We start from the raw sequence: 18,251 nt of genomic DNA, 5'->3' as shown, positions 1-18,251 counted from the left end.
TCTGACCCAAGAGCTAGGATGAGCAAGTTTATATCCAGTGTCTCAAGCTTGGTGTCCAAGGAGGGCCATGTTGTTCAAGGAGATGGACATCTCTCGGTTAATGACTTCTACAAAACAAATTGAAAAAAAGAAGCTGAGAAAGATCAAGAGGGTTCAAAAAGGCTAGAGTAGATGGTGGAGGGTTTGACCCTCAAAGGTACGGTTATGGTAACAATGGAAAAGTCCAAGGTGGGAAATGGTTTGTAGGACAAGGTTCCACCCATACTCCTCCTCCAAGGTTCAACAAGGAAAATGGTGCTAAACCAATGGTTCCAAGAGAGCATGTTGCTACTCAAACTTTCCCCGCTTGCAAAAAGTGTGGAAAGACTCACAAAGGGGAATACTTAGCTGACTCCAATGCATGCTTTAAGTGTGGCAAGGTGGGACACCATGATAGGGATTGTAGAGATGGTGGTGGTAGGCCTCAAGGCCAAATTTCTCATGGTCAACAAGCCCAAGGAGGTGTCCAACGCACCAACCGTTTTTAAGCCTTGCATGGGAGATGAGAGGTTGACGCACCTAATGTCATTACTGGGATGTTAAAGGTCTTTGATTTTGATGTGTATGCACTATTAGATCTAAGTGCAAATTTATCATTTTTTACTGTATTCCTTGCTAATAGATTTAATGTGTCACTCGAAATGTTATTAGAGCCCTATTTGGTGTCTACCCTCGTTGATGAGTTGGTTATTACTAGAAAGATCTATAGGGGTTGTCCCATGTCTATCTTGCATAAAGTTATTCCTTGTGATATCATTGAGCTTGACATGGTAGATTTTGATATCATTCTTAGGAGAGATTGGTTACATACATCTTATCCATCCATAGATTGTAGGACTCATCGAATCAAGTTCTAATTTCCAAATGAGTCCATTATTGAATGGGAGGGTCGTGATTCGGTGGTGAAGGGTAAGTTTATTTCTTACCTTAAGGCCCAAAAAATGATTTCTAAAGGTTGTATTTACCATATTGTGAGGGTTAGGAATTTCAAATCCGAAAGTCCTCCTCTTGAGTCAGTTCCCATAGTCAATGAGTTCCCCGATGCCTTTTCCGATGACCTTCCTAGTGTCTCTCCCAAAAGGGAAGTTGATTTTGGTATTGATATCCTCCCCGATACCCAACCTATCTCTATTCTTCCTTACTGGATGGCCCCAGCAGAATTAAAAAAGTTGAAGGAATAATTAAAGGACTTGTTAGAAAAGGAGTTCATAAGACTAAGTATTTCACCAGAGGGTGCTCCTATATTATTTGTGAGAAAGAAGTATGGGTCACTTCGAATGTGCATAGACTACTGACAATTAAATAAGATGACTATTAAAAATAAGTATCCACTCTCTAGAATAGATGACTTGTTTGATCAATTGCAAGGGAAAAGTCACTTCTCCAAGATTGACCTTCGATCCAGTTATCACCAACTACGACTGAGGGAGTGTGAAATTCCCAAAAAGGCTTTCCGAACAAGGTATGGTCACTTTGAGTTTGTGGTGATTAGTTTTGGGTTGACGAATGCGCCGACGACATTCATGGACTAGATGAATAGGGTGTTCAAACCTTACCTTGATAATATTTTGGTGGCTTTCATTGATGATATTTTGATTTACTCTTAGGGTGAGGAAGAACATAAAAAACACTTGAGAGTTGTGCTGCAAATGTTGATGGATAGGCAATTATTTACAAAATTTAGTAAGTGTGAATTTTGGTTGAAGGAGGTGGCATTTCTTGGTCACGTAGTGTTCAGTGATGGGATCAAGGTTGATCCTATAAAAATGGAGGCAGTTAAGAATTACCAAGACCGTTGTCTCCTTCAGACATTGGGAGTTTCTTGGGTCTAGCCGGGTACTATAGAAGGTTCATTGAAGGGTTTTCTTCCATCTCATCTCCTATGACGAAATTGACCTAAAAGAAAGACAAATTCATATGGACGAATGACTGAGAGAAGAGTTTCAAGACCTTGAAAAATCGACTTACCTCTTCTCCTATTTTGAATCTACTTGAAGGATTAGAAGGGTTTGTAGTTTATTGTGATGCTCTAAAGATTGTTTTAGGTTGTGTGTTAATGGAAAATGACAAGGTCATAGCCTATGCTTCTAGACAATTTAAGTTGCATAAACATAACTACCCTACCCATGACCTAGAATTAGCGGCCGTTGTTTTTTCTATAAAGATTTAGAGGCATTACCTCTATGAAGTGCATGTGGATATGTATACCGATCATAAAAGTCTTAAATATGTGTTCACCCAAAAGGAAGTTAATCTAAGGCAAATGAGGTAGCTAGAACTCCTTAAGGACTATGACATGAGTGTACACTATCATCTAGGTAAAGCCAATATGGTTGCTGATGTACTTAGTAGAGTGTTTATGGGAAGTTTGGCCCATGTGGATGAAGGCAAGAGGGAGTTGGTAAAAGATGTTCATTGGTTAGCTAGATTAAGGGAGAAGTTGTGTGGTACTGATGATGGTGGTATGGTGGTTAAAAATAGGTTTGAATCCTCTTTGGTGGTGGATGTTAAATCAAATCAAGATCTTGACCCGACGTTTATCTAGTTAAAGGAGTTGGTGAAGAAAAAGAAGATAGAGGCCTTTTCCCAAGAGGGAGATAGGGTGCTATACTACCAAGGTCGTCTATGTGTTCCGGATGTTAATGGCCTAAGGAGTTTGATCTTGATGGAGGCTCATAATACTACATACTCCATTCATTCCGATTCGAAGAAAATATACCGAGACTTAAAAGAGTTCTATTAGTAGGGTGGCATAAAGAAGGACATTACAAGGTTCATGTCCGAATTGCCAACAAGTGAAGGCCGAACATCAAAGGCTGGGTGGCCTAGTCCAAGACATTGAAATCCATATTTGGAAGTGGAAAGATGTGAATATGGATTTTATAGTGGGTTTGCCTCATACCCGAAAGAGTCATGATTCAATTTGGGTAATTATTGATAGAATGACTAAGTCGGCTCACTTTCTATAGTGTCGAAGACTATGCCAAGTTGTATTTTTGGGAGTTGGTGAGGTTGCATGGTATGCCGTTATCCATTATTTCGGATCGTGGTACTCAATTTACTTTTCACTTTTGGAAATCATTTCAAAAGGGCCTCGGTACTAAGGTAAAATTGAGCACCGCATTTGATTTGGGTAATTGTTGATAAAATGACTAAGTTGGCTCACTTCCTACCAGTTAAGACTTCTTATAGTGCCAAAGACTATGCCAAATTGTATATTTGGGAGTTGGTGAGGTTGCATGGTGTGCCATTATCCATTATTTCGGATTGTGGTACCCAATTAACTTCTCACTTTTGGAAATCATTTCAAAAGGGCCTCGGTAGTAAGGTAAAATTGAGCACCATATTCCATCCTCAAACGGATGGACAAGCCGAAAGGATGATTCAAACATTAGAGGATATGTTAAGGGCTTGTGTGTTGGAGTTTAAAGGAAATTGGGATGATCATCTATCGCTCATCGAATTTCCCTATAATAATAGTTACCACTCAAGTATTGAGATAGCACCATTTGAAGCTTTTAATGGGAGATGATGTAGATCCCCGGTTGGTTGGTTCGAAGTAGGTGAGATGACCTTGTTGGGCCCTGATTTGTTACTTGATGCTTTAGAGAAGGTGAAGATCATTATAGAAAGGTTGAAGATGGCTCAAAGTCATCAAAAATTCCTATTGCGACACTAGAAGAAGGGATCTTGAGTTTAATATGGATGATTGGGTGTATCTGAAGGTTTCACCCATGAAAGGTGTGGTTCGATTTGGTAAGAAAGGGAAATTGAGCCCTATGTATATAGTGCCTTATAGAATTGTGAGATGCATTGGCAAGGTTGCATATGAGTTGGAGTTGCCATTGGAAATGGCCATGGTTCATCCGGTGTTCCATGTGTCTATGTTGATAAAATGTGTGGGTGATCTTAGTTCCATTGTTCCTTTGAAAGTAGTAAATTTTGAAGAAAACTTGACCTATGAAGAAGTTTTTGTTGAAATTTTAGACCAGCAAGTTATGAGATTGAGGAACAAAAAAATTGCATTTGCTAAAGTCCTTTGGAGGAATCAACAAATCAAAAGTGCTACATGGGAAGAGGAAGCGGATATGATTAAGTGATACCCTCATCTTTTTTCCTCTACCCAAACCTTAGGTATTAAGTTGTCCTTGCTCAATTACTTGAAATTCTTGAATTTTAACTTTTCTTGTCATATGCTTGCAAAATTAAGAAATATATTTCGAATGATGTTTTAAATTGCACTATTGCATTAATGATGGGTTGTTGGTTTACAATCTAATCAAGCTAACTCTTTCCTTATTCGAGGATGAATGTTCACAAGAGGGAGATAATGTAACACCCCCTAAAAATATTGTATATGATGTTTCAATTCTCGATGAAAATGCTATTGCTTTTTTATTTTAGGCATAACTTTTAATATAATGGTCCAAATTAGGTGATTAAAATTTATGAATAACTCGAACATCATTACCTACAAATACCCACCTTATTTCATCATTTTTTCATCAAGCTTTCTCAAGCAACTCTTCTCACTATACACTCCTTTACTCATTCTCAAAATATAATTTTAATTTTTAATAGTGCAGAAATACTATTCCGATGATTTATATACTCCAAATATGATGTTTTGAATTCTCAAGCTATACGCTATAAATATTTTAAAGTATTAAACTATTCCGTGGGATTGACTTAGCACCGAATGAGGCATTGATGTGGAATTCGGTAAGGGAATCCTAGTAGCAACCCTTGGTCTTATTAACTATGTGTCAACATAGGAGCCTTGTAGGTTTAGGCTAATAGATCCACAAATAGCCCTTAAAGTTAAAGTTAAAAAAATGAATAAAGTCGACTGGGTTCTACCCAGCAAGTAGTCTCCTCGGCCAATGTAAGAGGTTATGTTGGATTCTATATAATAGCTCGCATGGTCTTAAATGTCGGTTATGGTCATTTTCCAACAAAATGAATATTTTAAAAGATATCTATATGATTGATTATGCATGCATTGCATTATGTTTCATATTACATAAATGTTTTAATATTTCCTCAATATTCGTGCGTGCTTACATACTTAGTACATTCAAAGTACTAACTCATACTTTTTTGCCTATATGATATCACCATGTAGGTACCGGTTCTCCTCCTCCACGTGGCTGTTGAGATTTCATTTGAAGACTATATTTGGTGAGTTCCCATATTCTGGAAATAATACTCTTTTATCTTTTAGCTTATGATATGTTGAGATCTTTAGACACTTACTATGGGATTTCTTTCTATTATGATTGAGGGTAAGCTAGGTACTTGTCTTAGCCCCGTTAAATCTAAGAGTTAGAGGTATTATTGGACATATGTAAGTTAAAGATTTACTATTATAATTTCTGCTTATTTAGTTAATGTCATTACCTATGAAAGGCTAAGAGAATGCTAAGTGTCTTGTTTGAGGTACTTTTGGGTTCCTTATTAGCCATGTCACATGTAGGCCCTAGGCTTGGGTTATTACATATGCCCTCAATTTTACTAAATTACCCAAGTATGCTCCTTCATTGGTTGCTGACCCACGTGCCTGAATGATTCAATTCATATCGGGGGTATCTGACTTGGTTGCTAAGGAATGTCATACCGCTATGCTTATTAAAAAGATGGACATATCTTGGCTCATGACTTTTGCCGAACAGATTGAAAGAGAAAAGCTCAAGGAGATGAGGATGAGGGATTCTAAGAGGGCCCAATATAAATGTGGGTTCTCCAATGCTAGGATAAGTGGTAGTAGTGGACGCTCTCAACAAGGCCAAAGCTCGAGGAAGAATTTTGCTAAGAATAGGGTGTCATACCCTAAAGCTCAAGGAGGAGGAGGTGTGAATGCTAGTAGCCCTTTTTTTCTAAGTGTGAAAGGTGTGAAAAGAATTATAGAGAAAAGTGCTTGATGGAATGGGTTCTTGTTATGGATGTGAAAAGATAGGCCATAAGCAATCTGAGTGCCCTCATATTGCCAACAAGGGTGGAAAAGGTCATCCTCTAGGAGGTCAAGTGCAATAAGGTGCCCAAGCTCAACCCAAGGGTAGCCAACGTAACAACCGATTCTATGCTCTTCACTCTAGGTAAGATGTTGATGAGACTCTCAATATGGTCACGGGTATGTTATGAGTCTTTAACTTTGATGTTTATGCATTATTTGATCTGGGTGACAACTTGTCTTTTGTTACTCCTTACATTGCTATGAGATGTGATGTGTGTCCCGAAGTGTTAATAGAACTTTTTTTGGTTTATACTCCCGTCGGTGATTCGGTATTAGCCAAGAGAGCTTATAGAAATTGTTCCATATGGGTCTTGCGCAGAGTTATTCCATATGATCTTATTAAATTTGACATGATTGACTTTGACATCTTTCTTGGTGTGGATTAGTTACATGCTGCTTACGCATCTATATGTTGTAGGACTCATGTGGTTAAGTTTCACTTATCTAATAAGTCTATTCTTGAATGGAAGGGTAATGATTCAGTGGTTAAGGGTCGATTCATATCATGTATTAAGGCCCATAAAATAATTTCCAAGGGGTGCATTCATCATATTGTGCGAGTTAGGGACGTCTATTCCAAAACTCCTACTATTAAGTCGGTCTCTATAGTTAATGAGTTTTTTGATCTGTTTCTCGATGATTTTTGCCTGGTATTCCTCCCAAAATGAAAATTTACTTTGGCATAGATCTCCTTCTCGATACCCAACCTATTTTTATTCCTCCTTACTATATGGCTCCAATGGACTTAAGGAGTTGAAAGAACAATTGAAAAATTTGTTGGATAAAGGTTTTATAAGACCAAGTATTTCACCATGGGATTCTCCCGTGTTATTTGTTAGGAAGAAAGATGGATCACTCTGAATGTATATAGACTACTGATAATTGAATAAGGTCACCATAAAGAACAAGTATCCAATTGCAAGGATAGATGATTTGTTTGATCAATTACAAGGAGAAAGATACTTCTCTAAGATTGACCTCCATTCTGGTTGTCATCAATTGAGGGTAAGGGAGTGCGATATTTCCAAAATGGCTTTTCGGGTATGGTATGGTCATTTTGAAATTGTAGTAATGTCATTTGGTTTGACTAATGCTCCTTCTATATTCATAGATTTGATGAATTATATTTTCAAGCCATATTTGGACATGTTTGTAGTGGTGTTCATTGATAACATCTTGATTTATTCTCGAAATAAGGAAAATCATATAGGTCACTTGAGGATTGTGTTGCAAACATTGAGAGAGAAGCAATTATTCGCTAAATTTAGTAACTGTAAATTTTGGGTGAGGGAAGTTGCATTTCTTGGCCATGTGGTGTCTTGTGATGAGCTTAAAGTAGTAGACCCAAAGAAAATAGAGGTGGTTAAGAATTGGCCTAGACCATTATCTCCTACGGACATTAGAAGCTTTTTGGGCTTAGCCGGGTACAACAAAAGGTTTGTTGAAGGTTTTTCATCTATTTCTTCGCCTTTAACTAAGTTGACACAAAAGAAGGTGAAATTTCAATGGTCCGATAAATGTGAGAAAAGTCTCCAAATATTGAAGGATTGTCTCACGTCGGCTCCTACTTTGACATTGCCTGAGGGTTCGGATGAGTTTGTTCTTTATTATGATATTTCACATGTTGGTCTGGGTTGTGTCTTGATATAACATGGTAAGGTTATAGCCTATGCCTCTAGGTAACTTAAAGTGCATGAAAGGAACTATCTAACCCATGATCTTGAACTTTCAAAGATTGTGTTTGCTTTGAAAATTTGGCATCATTATCTTTATGGGGTGCATGTTGATATGTTTACCAACCACAAAAGCTTGAAATATGTGTTTAGCCAAAGGAACTTGAACATTAGGCAAAGGAGGTAGCTTGAACTCCTAAAAGACTATGACATGAGCGTACTATACCATCCGAGTAAGGCAAATATTATAGCCGATGTTGTTAGTCAGTTGTCTATGGATAGGGTTGCACATGTCAAGAAGGGTAAGAGGGAATTGGTTAAAGAGGTCCATAGATTGGCACGTTTAAGTGCACGTTTGGTTGATTCCAATGATGGAGGCATTCTTGTACATAATGGTTCAGAATCGTCTCTTACGGAAAACGTCAAGGCCAAACAAGACAATGATTTGATTTTGGTTGAATTAAAGAAGTCGGTTGCCAAAAAAGCCATTGATGCTTTCTCCCTATGGAGAGATGGGTTATTATGTTACTAAGATCATTTATGTGTTTCAAATGTTGATAGATTAAGAGAGTTGACATTAAATGAGGCCCATAGTTCTCGGTATTCAATTTATTCGGGATCCACCAAGATGTATCATGATTAGAGAAAAGTGTATTGGTGGAATGGCATGAAGAAGGACATAGTGGAGTTCGTGTCTAAGTGTCCTAATTATCAACAAGTGAAAGTTGAACATCAAAGGTCAGGAGGTCTAGCTCAAGAAATCGAAATCCCTACTTGGAAGTGGGAAGATGTGAATATAGACTTTGTCATGGGTTTGGCTCTTACTAGAAAACAACATGATTCTATTTGGGTCATTGTGGACCAGATGACCAAATCGGCATATTTTCTACCAATCAAGACATCTTATGGTGCCGAAGATTATGCTAAGTTATACATTTGAGAACTTGTGAAACTTCATGGTATTCCTTTGTTGATTATATCAGATAGAGGTACCCAATTCACTTTATATTTTTGGAAGTCATTTTAGAAAGGTCTTAGTGCTAGAGTCAAGCTAAGTACCGCTTTCCATCCTTAAACTGATAAGAAAGCCGAAAGAATAATTCAAACCTTGGAGGATATGTTAAGGGCATGTGTGATCAATCTTAGAGGGAGTTGGGATGAGCATTTTTCATTAATTGAGTTTGCCTACAATAATAGTTATCACTCTAGCATCCAAATGGCTCCTTTTAAAGCCTTGTATGGGAGAAGATGTAGGTCTCTGGTAGGGTGGTTTGAAGTGGGTAAGATGGCATTGATTGGTCCAGATTTGGTAGTTGATGCAATGTAGAAAGTAAGGCTCATAAGACAAAGATTGAAAATGGCTCAAAGTCGTTAAAAATCCTATTCGGACACTAGGAGGAGAGAGCTTGAATTTGATGTGGATGATATGGTGTATTTGAAGATTTCACCTATAAAAGGGGTAATGCGGTTTGATAAGAAAGAGAAGTTGAGACCTAGATATATAAGATCCTATAGAATATTAAAGCGTATTGGCAAAGTAGCATATGAGTTAGACTTGCCACTTGAGTTGGCTTTGGATCATCCGGTATTTTATGTGTCAATGTTGAGAAAGTTTATGGGTGATCCAAATTCTATTGTGCCAGTGTAGAATGTCAGTATTGAAGAGAATTTGACTTATGAGGAGATTCTGATTGAGATTTTAGACTGAAAAGTGAAGAGGTTAAGAAATAAAGACATTGCATCCATCAAGGTGTTATGGAGGAATCAATAAGTAGAGAGTGCTAAATGGGAAGCGGAAGCAGACATGATGAAGCGTTATCCATATCTCTTTCCTTCTACTCAAGCCTAAAGGTACTAAGTTTTTCATGATCAAATCGATTAAACTCCTAGGTTTCAGTTCCATATGTTATTCATATGCATGCATAATTCATGAAAAATGATTTTTCTTTCTCAAGGACTATGTCTTATGTTAAGTATGAAGTTTACATGTTCTATGCATTTTTTAAAGTGTCTTCCTGTTCATGTTAGGTTGCTAGTCTTTTTTCATATCCTTCCTATATTAGTTGAATCTCATTCGAGGACGAATGTTCCCAAAGGAGAGATATTGTAAAATTCCTCAAAATGCTCACAAGTGCCTTAACAATGCCTTGGAAATAGGATGCTCATGTAATGCATTATCCCTAATCTTTTTGGAAAATCCGAGTCTAGAATATCGATTAGGGGATCAAAACCTGCGGAAAAATGATCTCGGTGGATTTTTAGGACCCGTATATCAAATATAGATTTTAAAAGAAAATACGCAAAATAGTAAAGTGCGCAAATGCAGACTTGCTCCCTTTCAGTGCATTTTTTCCCAAGTCAAAATATGGCCAAAATCTACTTCATTCAAAATTTGCCTATCAGGAAACACCTCTGCATCGAGGACCTGAGCGATGGTTTTTATCCGAATTTAGTTTTTAAGAAAGGGCACTTTAGACTTTTCTCTAATTGTTAGTTAATGAATCTAGATGTTTTTAGGACTTAATTCAACTCTATAAATTGACCTAAATCTCTAATTCTATTCATTCTTCTACAATTCAGCTATTCAAACATTTCTCTCTCTACAAAAGACTCTCAAGGGCTCAATTGAATACTTCAAGTAAATTCACTCAAAACTCTCAAATTCTTTCAAATTATTTCATTTTCTCATTTAGGGTATGTGGGTATTGATTCATGGATTCTTCCATCCATGAAACCCAATCAATTTTTCAAGTTTTCTATCAAATTAAAGTATGGTATTTTATGGGTATTATGATCTCTAGTCCAATTGCATGAATTATGATTCAAATTATGATTATGAGTCTATTTTAATATAAATTAATGGTTATTGCATTAAATTAAAGAGTTTTTCCATGAATTCTCCTATATTGATCTCTAGGGTTCATGATGTAAATTATGGATATTTTCAATTATACTTCCTAATGATACCATCTTTATGAATTATGCATGGACTAATAGAAAGTGTATGATCATGCACGTCTTCAAGTCAATTACATAATTTTCAAGTCAATTGATTATGTATTTGAGTTTTTACTCTACATTCAAGGTATGAATTTCATGCAAGTTATGAAGTAAGGTGACTTAGGGCCCTAAGTGATGACCTAGGACCTAACTATATAAATTATGCAAATATGATTATAATGATGAAAGGAAAATTCTCACATTACAACTATGTTATGAAAATGAGCTACTCTATAATTTCAAACTAATGATCATGACTATGATATATGTCATTATGATTTCTATGCTATGTATGTATTCCGTGGGATTTGACTTAGCACCGAGTGGACTTAAGGTGAGGGCCCTACCAAAAGCCCTAGTAGAAACCTCATGTCTCTTAAACTACATACCACCGTAGATTGCCTTCATGGCAGCTATTGGATCCACATATAGTGTATGTATGACCCGCCTAGCAGAGTACAGTCTACCTTGGCAAGTAGATTTCCCTTTTTCTTCGTTGTATAGGGAGATAATGAGATTCCATGTTATAGCTCGCATGGTTTTATTGTCGTTTATAGTTTCTATCCCACATATGTATGACCTCTTATGTATGTCATGATTTTAATTATGCTTTTTAAATGCTTTGGTCATTATGATTTTATCATGACTTTACTTATTTCATCTTATCATGTATTTTACTTGATCATTCCATCCCATGGTTATTGTTTTCAAAGACTTTTATTATGTTTTCTATTGAGGGTGAGCTAGGGACATATCATAGCCCCCGCCTATGCTTATGAGTAGAGGCATCTAGTTGGACAAATGTTTCGAGTCTATATTGTCATATGACATTCTTCATTTACTATTCATCAATTAGACTCTCTTATGATGTTTCCTCTTTTATTTTACCTTATGTAAGCTTATGATATGTACAAGAGGCTTAGTTGGATCATCTTCGGGGTTTTGATCACCGTGTTACGACTATGCTGTAGGTTGGGTCATGACAGTTCCAGTGGATTGAGGCTTGCGAACATAGTTTCCAAGAGTTGAAGAATAGGTTGACATCAACACCAGTTCTAGTCTTGCCAGAGGATTCAGAAGGATCTACAGTATACTATGATGTTTTTGATGTTGGGTTGAGGTAAGGTGACCGCATATGCTTCAAGGCAATTGAGAAAGCATGAGAAGAACTAACTGAACCATGATTTAGAGTTGGTTATAGTGGTACATACATTAAAGATCTAGAGATACTATTTGTATGGCGTTCATGTTGACATCTTTACAGATTATTAGAGCCTTCAATATATCTTTAGAAAGATGGAATTAAATCTGTGACAACGTTGATGGCTTGAGTTACTAAAAGACTACGACATTGATATTTTATATCATCCAACAAAGTTTAATGTGGTAGTTGAAGCCCTCTGTTGCATATCTATGGATAGTTTATCCTATTTAGGCGTTGTGAGGCATGAGTTAGCTCAAGAGCTTCATTATTTAGCTAGCTTAGGAGTCAAATTATTAGAGGCAGGTGATAGTAGGGTCACAGTTCACGATACAACCGTATCATCTCTAATTATGGAGGTAAAGACACGACAACATGAGGATCCCAGCTTAGAGCATCTCAGAGCTAAGGCTCGGGATCAAGAATCTTTAGTCTTTGATATAGAAAAAGATGGAGTCCTCATATATAGAGGTAGGTTATGTGTTTCATATATTGTAGGGCTTTGATATCAGGTTATGACAGAGACACATCATTCCAATTATTCTATTCACCCAGGTTCGACAAAGATGTACCATGATATTAAAGAGATCTATTGGTAGTACGAGATGAAGACAGACATTGCTGAGTTTGTGGCACAGTGTCCTAACTGCCAATAGGTGAAGGTTGAGCACCAAAATCCTACTAGGCCAGTCCAGGAGATAGTCATTCCTTTGTGGAAGTGGGAGATAATTAATATGGATTTTATTACAAGGTTACCCGATCGCATCATAACTTTGACTCTATTTGGGTTATTATTGATAGTCTAAAAAAATTAGCCCACTTCTTACTGGTCAAGATAGGTTTTACAACCGGAGACTATACGGGGATTTATATTAGAGAGATTGTTAGATTGCACAGTGTTCTAGTATCTATTAGCTCTAATAAAGGAACACAATTTACTGCTAACTTCTATAAGTCTTTCCAGAAAAGACTAGGGACACAAGTTAATCTTAGTATAACCTTTCACCCTAAAACAAATGGCCAGGTTGAGCACATAATTCAGAAGTTCAAGGATATGTTACGGGCATCTGTGCAAGGCTTCAAAGGAAGTTAGGATGACCACTTACCTCTTATTAAATTTGCATACAATAATAGTTATCATTCCAACATCTGGATGACACCTTATGAGGCTTTGTATGGGTGGAAATTTAGACCCCCTTTCGATAGTTTGAGACAGGTGATTCAGGATTGATTTGTCCAGACTTAGTACAACAGACAGCGGAGCAAGTTAATCTTATTTAGGAGTGATTGTTAAAAACTCAAAACCGGCATAAGTCATACTCATATGTGCGATAAAGGGACTTAGAGTTTTATGTCGATAACTCGGTATTCTTGAAAGTTTCACTTATGAGATTCGATAAGAAGGGCAAGCTTAGTCCAAGATTCATTGGGACATAGCGGATCCTTTGGAAGGTAGGACGATTTGCTTATGAGTTAGTGCTACCTTTAGGGCTAGAATCGGTTCACCAAGTTTTCCATGTATCAATGCTACAAAAGTGCATAGAAGACCCTTCTCAGGTTGTCCCAATTGAGTATACTCAAATCATAAAGGAGTTATACTATGAGGAAACTTCAATTTCCATATTAAATCGACAATCCCGAAAATTAAGGACCAAAGATGTGACTTCAATTAAAGTATTATGGAGAAACAATAATAGAGAAGAGGCTACCTTGGAAGCTAAGGATGACATGAGGCCCAAATATCCTCACTTATTTCATACCCCGGGAAGATGGCATATCAGTTCTTATTAGTGCAGTAAGGTAAGATACATATTTGGTCTTTATATTGTTTCTTATTATTATGGTTGTTGTTGTTGTATTTTGCTCACAGTATTTTAGCAGAGCTATGGTGCTTAGTTGTTTATGTCGTCATGTGAGATGCCTAAGTTGGCATTTATTCATTTCAGGTTCCTGGATAGTCAGTTTTAGTGGAGATTCTGCCCAAATTTTGGCAACTCCTAAAGATTTGACTACATGACTTAGATTTTTCATTCGAGGACGAGTGTTTCTAAGGGGGGAAGGATGTAACACTTTCACTATGACTTTTTAAAATGTCTAAATTAACTTGTGTCTTCATGGTAAGATGAAGAATAATTAATAAATTAAGAATTATGTGGTATTTCACGTTTTAAGCTTTCAAGGTTCGTATTTTAAGCTTTGAAGTTAAGCGGATTGTAAAATAAAAGTTGGCAAAAGTTATTGCAAGTTTCGTTTTAAAGATTTCTCTAAAATTTAGGCTATATGTCTCAAAGCTTTTCTCCTAAAGTAAAAGGATTTATGAAACCCACAACCTATCAAATAAAATTCTATGAGTCTATTTTCTAATATATCAAACCGTTTGTCCCTACGACTTGGAAATAGAGAGATATTTGCATTTTCGTGAGATGATGCAAGCAGGCAAGTGAGGTGGGCCAAGGTTAGTGGAACTTTATATAAAGAAACCACCTTCACTCTTCTTCATATTAATAATGTTCCAGTAATAAAAATAAAGAGGAATTCCCCTCAAATCCATAAAATAGTCTTTGGATCTTAGTTATCTCATTTTGCAAGCTTTAGTAAAGTTACTCTACATCGCGAGCTCGTCATTTTGGTATAGTTTTCTTTATGAATTGTGCGGCATAGCTCCCTGGAGATTGTGGAAGCAAGGTTTTTTCTATGTTGTGAGGTTTTGAGTTGTATTACAAGCTTAAAATCAAGGTAAGACCCTGATTTCATTGATTCTATCTTCGATGAGTCACAAATGATAATTTGTGATGAAAATCCACATATTTTGTCGGATTATCATGGTACTTTGTATTCAGGTGTTGATTGTAAATATGTCATGTTGTAGTATCAAGGAGGGATTTGAAAAGAAATCATTAAGAAAGGTATGTTAAGGTTATTCCCTCCTTTTGACATGCTTCTTTAAAGCTCAGGAGCAATACAAGAATGTTGTTGTTATCTCTGATATATTCATAGCCATATTTGGTGGTTATTAACTACTTGATTTGTTATAACTCTTTATTGTCGGGATTCTTACTCTGTTAGTAGCGGCCCTATATTAGGCACAACATAAATGGTATTCGTATATGTTGCTTATAGTTAAATTACTCACTTTTAGCCTATGGAATTGTTATTGTTGCCCTTGGAGCTATTATGGTTAGTAGAATGAAAGTGATCTATGCCAAAGAAGGCTATGAGTTTCCTATGGGGCTATATTGATACCTAAGAAGGCTATGTGTTGTCTACGGGGATATATTAATTCCTAAGAAGTCTATGTGTTGCCTATAGAGTTATATTGTTTTCTAAGAGGGCTATGAGTTGTCTATAGGGCTATATTGATGCTTGAGAAGGATATGAGTTTCCTACGGGAATATGTTGTTTCTAAGAGAGATATGAGTTGACTATGATGTTATATTTATTCCTAAAAGGGTTATGTGATGCGTACGGGGCTGTATTATTTCCTAAGAGGGTTATATGACTGCCTACAGAGCTAGGGGACTACCGATAGGGGTATATAGATTGAATTAGCACCTTCTAGACTTATGGGGCCTAGGTAGGTGGTCTTGTATGTTGTTTGTACCTGCTGAGCTAATGAGGGCTTGGTTAGATTATTATTTGATTATTTTTGGCATAGATTCAAGAGTAGGTTGATACGCTTATCTTATTCTTGACCTTCTTACATGATTACTTTCAGTATAGTATGATCCTACTCATTTAGTCTATTACATTTCATACTTAGTATATTATTTTATATTAGCACCCCATTACCTAGGAGAGCTGCATTCATGCCTATAGGTCCCAATAAATGGCTCGATAGACCTTTTCTACGGCACGATTGAGTTCTAGTAGGTTGTCTAGCCCCTTTCTTTCAAAGCTATCATATTTCTAAGGTTTGTTATATTTTATTGTAGATAGTTTTGGGTAGGTTGGGGCCCTATTCTGCAAAGTTCTACTACTCTTAGAGGTTTACGAACTGGTGTGTGGGTTGTATAGCTACATTAATAGCCATGTTGGACTGGTTGTTGGTTTGTTGAAGTTTGATTGTTATTTGATGTATTGTCTTGATATATACCTATTTTAAGTTTCTATATAAAGATCATGGTGGCTTTGATGGTCCATATAGAATTTGCGATTCCTAGATATCATGGTGGCCTCAATGGCCCGATCAGGACTTGTATGCTAGTTAGCTATTTCTTTATATGAACTATTATGAGTAGTTGTTTCCTTTATAGAGCTGTTGAATGGACCTTGCTGGCCGAGGACTTATTTTTAAGCTGAAATATACTTGATTGCGTATGGTTTCTATGTGCTAGTAGCAAATAGTTCAGCAGGATTAGCTCAGGCCTGAGTTTTGTCATTAGGTTCCAGTTGCGCCCTTGAATTTGAGGTGTGACAGTTATAGATCGAGTGACTAAGTCAACACATTTCCTTTTTGTTAAGACTTCTTATTTAGCCAAGGATTATGCTAGGCTTTACATTTGAGAATTGGTTAAGTTGCATAGAGTTTCATTGTCTATCATTTCTGAAAGAGGTACTTACTTTACTTTTAAATTTTGGAGATTGTTTCAGAAGGGTCTTGACACTTAAGTTAATCTTAGTACAACTTTCACCCTCAGACCATTGGTTAAGCCGAGTGGACTATTCATATTTTGAAGGATATGTTGAGAGCTTGTGTAATTAATTTCAATGGTAATTGGGATGACCATTTGCCTTTGATTGAATTTTCTTATAACAATAGCTATTGTTCAAATATTCAAATGGCTCCGTTCGAGATTCTACATTGTAGGAAGTGTAGATCTACAATTGGTTGGTTTGAGGTTGAAGAAGTCTCTTTGACCTGAATCTGTGCATGAGGCTATGAAGAAAGTTAGGCTTGTTAGAGAGGGGTTGAGAACTTCCCAAAGTCGACATAAATCCTTTGTGGATGCGAGAAGAAGAGAGCTTGAATTTGAAGTTAATGATTGGGTTTACTTAAAAATCTCACCAGTGAAGGGTGTGATGTGTTTGGTAAGAAAGGAAAGCTTAGTCTCTGTTATGTAGTCCCATATCAGATTTTGAGGCATTTTGATAAGGTGGCTTATGAATTAAAATTGCCTTCGAAATTAGCATCGGTGCATCCAGTGTTTAATATTTCTTTATTGAAAAAGTGTATTGGTAATTCTACTTTGATTATGTCATTGGATAGTGCTGTGTGAAAGAAAGTGTCTCTTATAAGGAAGTTTCAGTTAAGATTCTTCGTCTTCAAATTCAAAAGTTGAGAAATAAAAAAGTTGCTTCCATTAAGATTCTTTGGAGGAATCAACTAGTTTTTTTATTATAAAAAAAGTCATGATTTAGCTTGGGCTGATTACTCCTTGGTTTTATGCATTTTGCATTCATGTTGGATTGATACATCTCTTTCCCTACTCTATTCATGTTATCTAGAGTTTCATTTGAGGACGAATGTTCCCAAGGGAGAAATATTGTAACACCTCAAAAGTCAAGAAGTTTGGTTGGGAAAGGAAGTGAAAAATTTGTTGGTGCAACTGGGTCTACGTCCCCTTTGTATGGACCATATAAGGTTGTAGGGGCCATAGGAACCAGTCGTGGAAAGAGAGGTTGAGATTTGGGAAATATTTTATCCACTGATATGTTAGACAAGTCTATCTACGGACCATATAACATCCTACGTTTTATAGAAGGTCATCGTAGAAGGGACCCTGAGTTTGGGAAATTATCAAATTTTAGAATTCTTCCTAAGACCAACAAGACAGTCCATAGAAAATTCTATGGTCCGTAGGAGTGGTCGTAGATGGAGATTCAGAGACTTGGAGTTTGGACTTATTCAGGAAGAGAGAGTCTACGGTCCGTTGAACGTTTTACGTACAATATAAGTTGGTCGTAGAAAAGAAACCCTGAAACTTGGGACTTCAGCACTTGGGTCTATGGACAATTTGTATGGGTCGTATAGAGTCCTATCGGTCATAGAAGGTCCCATAGAACTTGAATCAAAAACTCAGAAAACTCAAGGTGTATTCTACGGACGACTCTCTACAGGTCGTATAGGCTTCTACGGTCTGTAAAGGCCCCCATAGTCTAGGCTGTCAGTTTAATTTTTCAAGGATAATTCAGTTATTTTCTATTCTTTTAATGCTTAAGTTAGGTCATTTTGGACTAATTCCTAAGACCTATCACTATCCTTACCCTTCAAATTTCCCTCATTTTCTCTCATTCACCCAAAAATCCCTAAGGCTCTCAAGAATTTCCCTCTCAAGTCTTCTTTTTCATGTTAAGCTAGGGTTTCAAGCTTCAAGTCTCCTTCTCA

This window comes from Solanum dulcamara, chromosome 5 (assembly GCF_947179165.1).
Source record: "Solanum dulcamara chromosome 5, daSolDulc1.2, whole genome shotgun sequence".
Taxonomy (NCBI): domain Eukaryota; kingdom Viridiplantae; phylum Streptophyta; class Magnoliopsida; order Solanales; family Solanaceae; genus Solanum; species Solanum dulcamara.
This window is presented reverse-complemented; position numbering follows the sequence as displayed.